This window comes from Pan troglodytes, chromosome 2 (genome assembly GCF_028858775.2).
Source record: "Pan troglodytes isolate AG18354 chromosome 2, NHGRI_mPanTro3-v2.0_pri, whole genome shotgun sequence".
NCBI classification, from domain to species: Eukaryota; Metazoa; Chordata; class Mammalia; order Primates; family Hominidae; genus Pan; species Pan troglodytes.
Window position 1 is genome coordinate 194,946,144 of NC_086015.1, and position 11,402 is coordinate 194,957,545.

Consider the following 11,402-nt stretch of genomic DNA (forward strand, 5'->3'; position numbering starts at 1 on the left):
TTAGGGATGTGTAGAGTAATTGGGGATCTGTTCTTACTGGGAATTCAGAATAAGTTGGTGATCTTCAAATAAAAGCTTTGTATATGAGTTGCTAAACTACCATATTTGGGTAAAAAGAGAAACTATCTTGGGACAAAAGTGAAAAGAACAAAAATGAAAAGGACTCTAGCTATAAAGCTGATGTTCAGAACTTTCATGAAATTCATGTAATTGATCCATACATTTATTGATTCAGAATTTAGAGTAAATCAGAGGCAAAATTTCTGGTTCTTATTAGTTTGGTCAAACATAGAAAAAAGAAAAAGGAAGAAGGAAGAATGGAAAGAAGAAAGGAAAGTAGGATGAAAGAGAGAGACAGAGAAAGAACATTAAATTTGTAAAGTAATAAAGAAGATGTATTCAAAAATAAAAGAAAAATAAACCATCTTACATAGAGAGTCATACCTAGATTTTGCTATTTAATTCCTCAGCATAAATATAGCAGAGTCACATCACTCGTGCATTTAATTTATAAACTGCCTTTAGAGTTTACAGAAGGTCCAACCCCAACATCTAGGCTGTAAATATGTTTTCAAGTTCAATTTCTGCAAAAAAATTAAATAGGGTAGTCATAATTCATAATATAGTAACCATTTCAAATAAAATGTTATATTCTACATTGATTACAACCTTCTAATTCCTAAGAAATCTATTAGGTTGTATACAAAATTATAAGTAGGATTTGGTTTAATATACAGAATAATCTTCTATAATATTAGTTGTGTGGCATGGCAATGAAGACAATGAACTACCTTGGGAGTTGTGAGATTGCTGCTTTTAGAGTTACGAATATAGACTGAAAAATTACTTCATAGAGTGTGTGGTTGGAGGACTTTCTACAATAGGTACATGGAACTTTCCTCCAAGGTCACTTCACATCAATACTTTCGTGGTTATATAAAATTCAGAAAAATATCACAACTCAACCACAATTACAATGTAAAATTCAGCAATTTTTCCTCCTTGTGCCTTACCAGCTTATAACACAGCATTCTGCTCACTAATGCAAAAAGTAGTACTAAGATTTAATCTTAAACTATCCCCAGGACAGTCCAGTTTGTTCTGATTTTGAGGACTTAAAGTTCTCAAAGAGGACTAAAGATATTTAATTGTAATTAGAAAACCAGTCATAGTCTAAAAATTTCTAATGATTGAGTAAAAGTTTAAAAGTCCAACTCATCACAATTTGCGGGCTGAGAAGCCATTTGGTTCACAGAAGTTTGCTTGCAAGTGGCACATATGGCAACACAATCTCAATATTTTATTGCAGAAAAGTTATGTTAATCGCAAAAGCTAAGTCTACTGAGAGAGTTAATTAAGAAAACGTGGGATTATGTGCTGTGTCTTCAAACTAGGTCTGAGGGCTCAGAATTGTCACTGAGTACAAAACTAAGTGAAATGGATCAATATTCAATTTCACAAAGATAATGCAATACCTTGGAAGAAAAAAAAACCGTGTTTCTCAGACACTTTCCAAAATATAAAATTTTGGGATACGGAATCAAATCTTGAAAAGTAAAACCACTAAAAAGATTTTTAGAGACAGCTACTGGATTAAGGAGAACTTCACTGAAACAGTTGATCACCCCCAACATTGCCAGGTCATTCTGGGTTCCTCAGCCTCTCCCATAATACTGTAGACACTAAATATAAAGCTGCAGACTACTGACCACCAGCCCACCGATAAATTTCCTCTCGAAATGAGACAGAGAAAGATTATTATAGGAAGCCAAATTCTTTCTTCTTTTATTCCAAATACAAAATTAAAGAAAGGTCAATAATTTGGCTGACATTTAAAAATTAAATCATTTCAAATAAAATTGGAATTTTTATGGTGAGGTTAAATAAATGGCATAAGATAGGGGATCATATGCATTTAAATATTTTTCAGATTTAAGAGGGAGCAGAAGATAGCCACAGCAAGGTTCTTAGGTTAACATTCACAGTGAGCAAGCACAGTTTAAACTTAGCCACATAATCTAGAATTTCAGGACTATAAAAAACTTGAGAGATTGGCTGCTCTAATTTTCCATCTAATGCCTGATCTTTCCCACAGAACCCTAATAAACTGATGGCCAATTTCAACATGTAATGATCTAGAGCTCTATATGCTCCAAAGTAGTAGTTTAACCTTAGTGAATCTTTTATTTTTTATTTTTTCAGATTTAATCAGATCTATTTTTCTGGAATTTTTATCCATTATTTATAATTTCATATTTAAAATCTAGTACATTGAATCCAATTCTTTTTCTACCTCCTAGCCTTTCCAGTCTTTTTTTTTTTCCAATGATAAGACCCGTCAGTTTATTCAACTTTTCATCGTGTATGTTGTGCTTTTGCATGTTTGTCTCCACTCTGGTAGATTTTCTCAGGAGACAATCTGAATTTATCTTTCTGGGTTTTCAGCATCCCCCTTAAAGAAGGCTAGCCATAACTTAACACAACTCTCTGACCAGTATAGAGTAAATTGTGTCTTAGTCCCAATATTCTAGATCTCAGAATTCTATGACAGTGGCCATGTCTCATTTAAAACAAAGATGATACAACGGGTTCACCAAATCCCATTACCTTTTTCTCTCCTTGGCACATAGCTAGACTACATTTCTGATTCCTCTGCAGTTAGTTGGGACCATGCAACGGAGTTCTGGCCAATGGAACATAGGTGGAAGTCATATATCCACTTCTAGGTCTGGCCTAAAGTTCCTGAAACTATTCTCATGAGATTCTTTGTGTACTCTTTCTCATCTCTCATCTCCTGGCTTATTGGAAAGCATTCAGTGGAGAACTCAAAGACCTAAGGGATGGAAAAAATTAATAAATGAAATGAGTCTAACTCGCTAAATAAAGATAGAGAAGAGATTTCCCAACGCTCTCCCTGCCAGCGTTAGAATATTATTGGAGTAAGAAATGCACTGTTATTGTGTTAAGCCACTGAAAATTTGGATATGCTTGTGAAATTTGAAATCAGATCATCTTGGCAAAGTGCCCACACCTTCACATATTTGGTAGGGAAAAACAACTGGAAAATAATTATGACAGTATTACATGTGATATACTAGTTGATGAACCATTTTTTCTTCACTTCTTAACCTTTGTTGATGTCTCAAGTGATAAGAGTAAATTATGCTTTAGTCCTTGATGTTAACTAGAGTGATGTCAACATGTTGAGTGTCATGACATACTTTCTAATATTGGAATTTGGGGCAGGACCCACTTGAAGACCCTAGTTAGCACCAAACAAGTACCTGCTGAGAACTAACTGAACTGTTGGATATCTTTTTCTTGATTTTGTTTTCTAAAAATTGAAAATTAAAAAATGATATTTCCTATCTCTTTATCACTTTACTTCACTTTTATGGTAAGATGAAGTAGACCCTATCTAAATGTAACCAATAGTATAAATTTTGGCAATATTGTATATATATATGTGTGTGTGTATATATATACATGTTTGTCTCTGTGCATACGTGTACACACACACACACACACACACATATATGTTTCTCAAAGGTTGCTCAAAGGAGGCCAACAGAACAACTAGAACGTTGTAATTATTTTGTAACAAGTGACGTCTAACTTCTATGACGTCGGATAAATCTATGACCTGCCATATTCTCTCCAAAAAAGAGAAGGGTTAATTTCAGCTAGCAAACAAGCTCAGCCAGGTCCTGTATCTCATCCACCCCATCAGTAATATCTCACATCATTCCAGCAATCTCAAGAATTACTCCAACTGAGTCACATTCTGGAAATGTGTTTGGACTATTCAGTAAGTAGTCTGACTTTGATGGATTGATACTAAAATTAAAGTCCTCTGAGATCTCCAATGTTATATCACACTACACTTGGCCACATCTCGTTGTGCATTTCTTCTCTCCGTTTAAATAACCATGCCCAAACCACAACAAATTACTCACTCCGCTTTTGGGCTGTCTCCTCTCACCTCCCTGTCTTGGCTTCTGCTTTTATCTCCTTAGAATACCCCCCATCTTGCCCAGTCTGCTTTATAAAATTCTGTAGATTTTCCAGTGCTATCACAAGCGCCTGTTCTTTTGTGAATTCTTATCTCTTCCCCAGTTAGAAATAATTTTTACTTTTTTGGCATATTCAGGCTCTTTTGTTTGTACACAGCAGTACTTAGAGTAGCTTTTCATGTGCCAGTTTATCATTACTGGATCATAACATATGCAGGAGCAGGAATCACATTTCATTCTTCTTCTTTATATGGCCAAAGAGAGTTGTATATAAATGTGCTCAATATATATATAATGAAACCAGTGAATGCATGGATAGTTATGGATGTGTCAGAGCATGTGTTTCAAGGAATCTCCCAATTGCATTTTAGAACTATTTCAAAACATCAAGGAAAAAATAAAAAATAAAAATGAGTTGATCTGTAGAAATGATTTAGAATGACTGTAAAGAACTGAATGCATATTTTGACAGCAAGTTTTTTTCATATATATATATATATATATGTAAATGCTTTATGTCAATGCTTAGTGTGTTCTTAATCTGGAATTCTAAAATTACCAGAAAAAAAGTTTAAGCTGAAATAGAAGAAACTGAAAAACAATCTACTTAGTTTTTTTTAATTAGAAATTGCTTTTATTGAACAGTCAATTCTGACATTCAAACATTTAAGACGCAAACCACTTCTTCATATTCCTCCACATTTTTCTCTCTTTGCATAATTACAAATTTTGTATAAATAGATTTAGGGAAAGGTTAACCATTACAATTAGAGGATAATTCAATAATAATAGTTATATTTGGATAAAATGATGTCACATACCTGATTCAGTGAGGATATTATACTGAATATCAAAAGAGCATAGAGAAAATACAGTTTGAGTTTAATGAAATTGAACAACAAGAAGCCAAAAAATTATAAGACATTTTATACTTAAATATGCTGTTCAAGCTACAAATGATAACTAACATAGCAAATTGCAAGAAATGTGATTATAAGGAGAGTTTTGATGTTTTCATCCAAAAGAAAGAAACAGAAAATGATAAAATACATAAAAAAGTTGTCTCTATGAGCTTGAAGGTGAAAAGAAAGATAAATACCAACAAAACAAGTTACTAATTTAATTCAAAGTTAAATTCAAGTACATAATGTATACTTGAGTATGTGGGTATGTTTGTGTGTGTGTGTGTGTGTGTGTGTGTGTGTGTGTGTCTGTAGCTCAGTTTGACAAAATATAATAGTTTATATACACACTGAAATTTACTTAATGAGTAAAATAGCCACTCTTCAAAAATAAATGACATGTATGGAAAACACATTTGAGACCAAAAAGTAAACTCAAAAATATGTTTCCCACATTAGAAAATGCATTATTTTATAGAAACTTGTCTAAGTATTGATTCCCTAAAAAGCTGACTTTGGGCTGGGTGTGGTGGCTCACACCTGCAATCCCAGCACTTTGGGAGGCTGAGGTGGGTGGATCACAAGGTCAAGAGATCGAGACCAGTCTGGCCAACATGGTGAAACCCCGTCTCTACTAAAAATACAAAAATTAGCTGGGCGTGGTGGCATGCACCTGTAGTCCCAGCTACCCAGGAGGCTGAGGCAGGAGAATCACTTGAACCCAGGAGGCAGAGGTTGAAGTGAGCCAAGATCTCACCATGCACTGCACTCCAGCCTGGTGACAGAGTGAGACTCCATTAAAAAAAAAATTAAAAATTTAAAAAAAAACTGACTTTGAGACAAGAATTTGGGTACAAGTAGCTTATGTGCAAGGTGATCCCAGGAAGCACTAAAAGAAAGTGGAGGTTAGTCAGGAAAGGCAGGAAAGCAAAGGAAAGAAAACAAAGAATGCAGTCATGCGTCAGTTACCATGGTGGTTGACCCAGGCTTATTTTCTCAGTGACCCACGAGAAATTGAATGTAAAAACATATCTCAGAACTCTACCAATGAAGGGCAAATATTCTAGGGCATTTGCCCACTCTATTAGGCCATTCTTGCATTGCTATGAAGAACCTGACACTGGATAATTTATAAAGAAAAGAGGTTTAATTGGCTAACAGTTCTTCAGGCTTTACAGGAAGCATGGTGCTGGCATCTGCTCAACTTTGGTTGAAGGCTCAGGGAGGCTTCAATCCTGGCAGAAGGCAAAGCAGGAGCAGAAACATCACGTGGCCAGAGTGGGAGCAAGAGAGAGGGGAGGGGAGGTGCCACACACATTTAAATGACGAGATCTTGTAAGAACTCACTCGCTATCATGAAGACAGCACCAAGTCATTAGGGATCCACCCCCATGACCAAAACATTTCCCACCAGGCCCCACCTCCAGCACTGGGGATTACAATTCAACAGGAGATTTTGGCAGGGACAAATATTCAAACTTTGTTACCCACCAACTTCTAGCCCTCAATGACTGTAGGCTAGTCTGTGGGCATTAAATCTCTAGCAGACTTCTATCTGAGCATATTCTCGTGTCTTTAGACAAAAAGCCATCAGCTTGTGGAGTACTGTCTGTAGAAGGACTTTGTGAAGGGAGATGTCTAAGGGAATACAGCTTAGACGTTTGCTACAGAGCATGTGGAATTTTCTGTTTTCCTAAATTCAATCTAAATAGACATTCTAAGACATTAAAATCCTATCATTCATGGTATCCATAAGGAATTTTACCTACGTATCAACGTGTTTATGTATCTGCCTACTTACATTAATTGGTGAATATATATTTAATACGTTGTTTCCATAGTTTTAAACAATGAGCATTAAATATAAGCTAAAACATCTTCCCATTTAACAGTCGTGTATAGCTCACAAATGGAATTGATTCTTTTTCCATTTCTGATTGCTTAATACATATTTTTCCTGGAATAAGCTTTACTCACATGAGTAAAATAACCCAAGATGAGAACTTTACCAACAAAAAACCGAAATGAAAGAATGATTTTTCAGGACATTTGCCAACCAAAAAAAGAAATAGAAAACTGCTTCTGTGAAAATATCTGATTCAACATATGACAATCTATATTATAATGTTAGGGTTAGGAGCACATGCATATGAAATAATCATAAATCATGCATTCATTTATCTTAACCAAAGGAAGTAATGCCTATATACATACATAATTTAAATATATACTCTTTTTCTGTACTTGATATGTTTCCTACATTTATTTTTCCCTTACTATCATTTATTTCAAGTGAATATATTATCCATATACACAAACTATTGGAAGCATATTTAATTTATTTAATTCTGCAATTATTTATTAGAGTTCACTATGTGTCAGGCAATGCTTTGTAGGAGCTAGGGATTTATGGCAAATAAGTCATAATACCTGTCTTAAAGAATTCACAGTTTTTGAATAGATTTACATGTAGCATTGCTCTAAATTAAAGAAGAATATATCATTAGAGGTGTAGACGTAATGTACCGTCGGAACACAAACAATGGGGAGAGAAGTAGTTAGTCATGACTGGAGATTCACCAGGGGGTCACAGAGGAGGTAGTATTCCATTTGAACCATGAAAAATAGGTGGAACTTCAATGCACAGAGATGAAGGTAGAAGTGGGATGTACCAAAAAGACCAAATAGAATGAATGAAGGCTTGGAGATAGTAATAGTTCATAGGCTTCTTCAGAGAATGAAGAGTGTTGGGAATGCTTTACATATAGGCGCCTCAGTTGGTACGGTGAAATACTGCACCAGAAAGGTAAGTTGAGTCTAGATTTTGGAAAACCTTGCATGGACTCACAAGGCAGTTGGGCTTCATTCTATCAGCTATGGTGAGAAGTAAAAAAGTTTTGATGAAATAAATCCCACAATCAAAACTATGTTTTATAGAGAGAAGTAACTGTGTAACTAGTCTTTACGGAAATTACTCATCTATGTTTACGCAAAATAGATCAGTGATTAGGGAGAGAAAAATTTGCAAACAGGTAGACCTACCTCTAAAAATGATAGACTGCTGTAGTTATCCATGTTAGAGGAAAAAAGATCCCCAATCATAGCAGTGGCAGTGGGAATTTAAAAAGGAAAGGCATTTCAGAGATAAAACTGACAGCATCTTATGAACAATAAGATTTCGGAGCAGTGAGAGTGAGAGCAGCTAAAGATGGATCTGTGGTTTACATTAGTGGACATCATTGGTGCTCTGCCGCGTCCCCCTCTGATCCCTTTACCAGGTTAGTATATGCTTGCCCCAGCACCTGCATGCCTTTGTACTTTCTTTCCTCTTTGCAGGACACCAGAAAGCTCTAAATGCTGGAAACAAATGTCTCTATCATACAACCTACAGAATAACTGGTGTGAGAGTAGAGAAGTTTAGCTTCCTTGTGTTGAACTGGGAAAAACATTGGAGGATAGTTTATTTTCCTGATATCCTGGGTGGGAAGAAGTTGAGGTCGGTACTAAAATTGCATTCTTGCTGGATGCTACCATTTCTTTGTATTGCATGCCCCACTCCCTTACTCATTTGTTTCTGGAATTGCTTCTTTAACAAATTACTTGCACATGGAATCCTCATTGGAGTGACTATTTCCAGGATACTCATCTTGAGAGGGGTATGGAGATTGAAGGTTTTGAAAAAATTAACTAAAAAAGGGAAAAATAGGTTATATCCCTTTGACTCACTTTATTCTAAACTCCAAGAAATGCCTCCTACTGATATATTTTACTTCAGTAAAAACAAATTACCTCCTGTTGGAATTTAAAGTAAAAGATAAGCAAAAGCAAAGGTGAATATCTGTATTATGTGAGTGTCATGTGTGTGGGAGGACATGACAAAGAATTCTTTTTAAAATCATAAATGGTAATAATATCTTTAAGAGCGATGTACTAATTCTTCAAGTATTCAAGGCAGTTGGAATATGAGTTTCGAACATTTTGTAGGTATTTTAAATTATCTAAGTGACATTAAAATTTTAAATTATCTAAGTGACATTAAAAAAAATGAAATTATCTAAGTGACATTAAAAAGGAATGCAAGAAGAAGGAAGAAAAAAATGCCGGCCAATACATTTGAACATAAAATTATTTAACATGGAAAATACCATTTTATCTCTGATTCCTTGAGAGTTGGCATAGTAACTGATGACTTTGGCAGTATTAATTTCATGCCACTCTAAGGAATATAGATTAGTTTTTCTCTCCTCCAAATGGTCCTAATTGTCCTACTCTTTGATTCGTTACATCTACCACTAAATTTTTCAAATATTTTGCCACTTTTACAATCAAATTATCATATTTTATGCATTTTATTGTTAGAAACTTCAGTTTAATATTCTGTTTCTAATCCTTTATGAGCTGGAAAACCAAATATTCAAGACTTTTAACATTACATATCAAGTAAAACAAAATATTTCTACTCTAGAGTCCAGGATGGTATCTTGGTAAACTCTTGAGGTAAACCATGTTAAAAAGTTTCTAGCTGGCTTTAATTTTTAAATATCTATTTTCTTTTCAGTTATTTGATTTGTTCGATTTATATCTGTAAGTCCAGAATGTGTCACAATGGCTTACAGTGAACAGACGACCTTTAATTTTAAGTTGAATGAGTTCCAAATCAAGGTGGGGGGCATTACAATGAGTTCTATTTTAAGTCATAGATGGCAACAATATCTAACTAGTTTCTGTTCATATAGCAAAGTAGTAAAATCTTAGTCGTTCACTCTATCATATCTTAATGTGCTTTCTGGTCACTTAGCACTATAGTAGCCTGAAGGTCAAAAATTGCTATGTAATAAAGTCACTATCTCCACTCTCTCTCCTCTTTTTCTCTCTTGAACCCATTCATGTAAGCCTTTCATTTTCCTTACAGTAAAACTGCTCTTGTCATGGTCACTACTAATACCTCTGTTAGTAATGCACTGATCTTCATAAAATTTGATATATCCAAACATTTGAGACAATTGGTCACCCTTTTCTTGAAACAATTTCTTTCATTGGCCAGGCGTGGCTCTCATGATGACCTTAGTGTTCTCATAATTAGAGATACTGAAGACCTTACCTTCTCTGCCATGTGAGGACACAGGATGAAGGTGTCACCTGCAAGCCAGGAAGAAAGTCCTCATGAAGACCTGACCATATGGCATTCTGATGTTGGGCTTCTGGCCTCCAAAATCATGATAAATAAATTTCTGCTGTCTACAAAACAGGCTCAGTTTAGTGTTTGTATATAGCACCTTGTTATATTCTCTCATTAACAATGAGGAAAACCTGTGACTTCTGAAATTGATTACCACAATGTAATCTTACATTTGATTCAGGATAAAAGCAGAATATTAAATTTCAGGTTATGAAAAATCAAAAACAAACAACATGAAAAATAGAGCCCTCAAAATGGTCTATAAGGTTCTCTGGCGTTTTTGTCCCTATCATTGGTCCATATCATCTGTTATTTTTCCTTCTGTTCTAGCAACTTTGGGCTCTTTGCAATTCAGAGTGTGAGCATGTGTTCCCTCTTCCTGGAACGCTTTTCTTTGTATGAACATATGGGTTATTTTCTTCACTTTTGGTTTCACTCAAATTTCATCTGATGATGAATGTTTAATGATAACTTCTCCCCTCCACACTTTCTAGGTTTCATATCCCATTTCCCCTATATGCATTGTATTTATTGTCACCATGTGGCACACATATTTACTTATAGATTTGCTTATTATTTGCTGTCTTAATTAGAATGGAAACACTTTAAGGGCAAGAACTATGTCGTTTTACTCATTGCTGTATCCACATTTCCTTGAACAGTACCTGGCACACAGTAGTTTTCAGTATACATTTGTTGAATGACTTGTTGGATTAATTTAATCCTAATTCTGTATTATTCCTTAGCTAATATTTGCATTATTCCTCAAAACCAGAAATCAACCTGGATAATCATTGAAATCATAGAAAAGGTCCCCCAGGTGATTTTAAGCTGGAATATATTACCTAACACAGCCGTTTGTAAATGTTGTGACTTTAATGATACTGACTTAGCTTTTTCAGTGTTAGGTCCCCCATCTACAATGAAAATCAAAATCTCTACTTTTCAAGTGATTGGAATGAAATTAGATAACAGATGTAAATTGCCTAGTTTAGTGCCTACCACATTACAGGAGCTTCATAAAATTAGTTCATGCCATTTTCCCAACTAGGGATTAGTCAGGTACTTAGGGACAAATACGATATGGAACCTCAACAAAAATATTACTAAGCATCAACCATATATGTGGTAGCTTTTTTGGTGGGAATTGATAAAGAGAAAGAGACAGATAATATAAAATTTTTAAAAAGGTGGTATCCTAACCTAAGGAACTTACAATGTAGTAGGAAGAGGGACACATGATTAAGGCAAATTAAATCAGCCTAGAAAAATAGCATACTATGGGAGAAATATTGGTTTTGGTTTAGA

The 11,402-nt window shown here is 34.8% G+C and overlaps 1 long non-coding RNA gene across 1 annotated transcript; it reads left to right on the forward strand.

The window, feature by feature from the left end:
* The first annotated feature begins 3,672 nt into the window (after window positions 1-3,672).
* LOC129143659 (uncharacterized) lies at window positions 3,673-10,161 on the forward strand. Its single transcript, XR_008547348.1, has 2 exons — window positions 3,673-3,808; window positions 9,960-10,161. It is a non-coding gene; the product is annotated as an uncharacterized LOC129143659 (long non-coding RNA).
* The last annotated feature ends 1,241 nt before the right edge of the window (window positions 10,162-11,402 follow it).